Source organism: Tamandua tetradactyla, chromosome 3, assembly GCF_023851605.1.
Source record: "Tamandua tetradactyla isolate mTamTet1 chromosome 3, mTamTet1.pri, whole genome shotgun sequence".
Taxonomy (NCBI): Eukaryota; Metazoa; Chordata; class Mammalia; order Pilosa; family Myrmecophagidae; genus Tamandua; species Tamandua tetradactyla.
In genome coordinates this window covers 152,539,840-152,541,500 of record NC_135329.1, presented here as the reverse complement: position 1 = coordinate 152,541,500, position 1,661 = coordinate 152,539,840, and the positions used below count along the sequence as shown (strand labels likewise).

General features: G+C 35.4%; 1 non-coding gene across 1 annotated transcript; it reads left to right on the top strand.

Moving 5' to 3' along the window:
* The first annotated feature begins 417 nt into the window (after nucleotides 1–417).
* Nucleotides 418–520, top strand: LOC143678491 (U6 spliceosomal RNA). Its single transcript, XR_013173295.1, has one exon. It is a non-coding gene; the product is annotated as a U6 spliceosomal RNA (small nuclear RNA).
* The last annotated feature ends 1,141 nt before the right edge of the window (nucleotides 521–1,661 follow it).

The following is a 1,661-nucleotide window of genomic DNA, read 5'->3' as shown; positions in this document are numbered from 1 at the left end:
AAAATAGCAGTATAATAATAATAATAATAATAATAATAATAATAATACCTCCCTCAAAGGGTTAGTGATCGGCTTGCTTAGAACTACACCAGGAATTAGTGCTCTGTGTGCTATTACTGCTATTACTGTTAGCTTTGTCATTAAAGCCGACGTAGTTCCACTATGCCAGAAATTGCAAACTTAAATAGCCGGGTGGATAACACAAATGAGCAAGATCTAATTGGGTAGTGAATTGGAGTCATTTAAACACAGCAGCAGATGCTCAGCTTCATCCAATCGTGACTGCAAAAAAAGCAGGCCGAAGGTTGACGATTTGTCTGGTTTTCAAGAGAATTAAAGAATCAGAATTTTTTATGTAGCTTCTGAGTTTTAAGTGTTGACAATGATTTTTTTTTTTTAATATTAAAACAGGGTAAGGTTTTGGCAGCACATACACTAAAATTGGAATGATACAGAGAAGATTAGATCATGGCCCCTGCTCAAGGATGATATGCAAATTCGTAAATTGCTCCATGTATTTTTGGAATGATGGAAATGTTTTGATAATGGATGGTGATGATGGTAACATAACATTGTAAATGCAATTAACAGTGCTGAAATATACATCTGAATTTGATTAAAAGAGAAAATGTTAGATTGTACATATGGTAACAATAATTTTTTCTTATCCATGGAACTACACTATATAACTATGGATTTTAATTAATAGTACAGTTATAAAAATGTGCGATCATCAATGGTAGCAAACGTTCCATTTATACAGTCCAAACAAAAAAAAATTATATAATCCAAACAAAACAACAGGCAAAGTAAATTTTGAGTAACTAGTTTTGACTCCACTCTAGAACTTCAAAAACTATCACTTAATTTTTAAATGATGAAAGTCATGTTTTAGTGTCTGCTTATGGCTGATTGAAATATGTAGCCAGTTTAGATATATTTGAATCTTAATTCACATTCCTTTGGGTGTGAACCCATCCTGACAGGATCTCTTGAAGATGTTATTTTTAGTTAATCTGTGGCCCAATTGAATAAGATTGGGTCTTAAGACAGATTACTGGAGTCATTTATTAGCAAGAAGAAATCCAGACACAGTCAGAGAAAGGCTCAGTAAGTGCTAGAAGCTGAAAAAGTGCTAGAAGCTGAAAGTCAATGGAACCCAGAAGAAAAAGGAGAGGGCAAACAGTGTGATGTGAGGCAAGGGTCACAGGCAGCGCGCATTAGAATGTCAAACTTTGGGGAAAAAACATCACTTTCTTGATACCTCAGTTTTGGAATTCTAGCCTCAAAGCCATACACCAATAAACTCCCATTGGTTAAGCCAATTCACCAAAACACGGCTCTTCCTAATAGTGGAAGGACTTCTCTATTTTTGTTGAAACCTGCATTTACTTTGCTAACCCCAGCATTTGGCTCTAGCTAAATTGCTGTGAAATGTTGACATTTAGTTTTAGTTCTGCTCTTCATTGACCTATACCCTCCTCATAATTCTATGTGTCCAAAATTCAATGTATTTTCCCCTCAAATTGGCCTCTCTCTTAACTTCTCTATGATTGGGTCCATCACTTTCAAGTTTTCAGTGCTATATTAACTTTGCTTTTGAAAAACTGGCACTTGTTCCCATCTTTCCATGCAAACTACTGCCACTGTGGTTCTGGTCC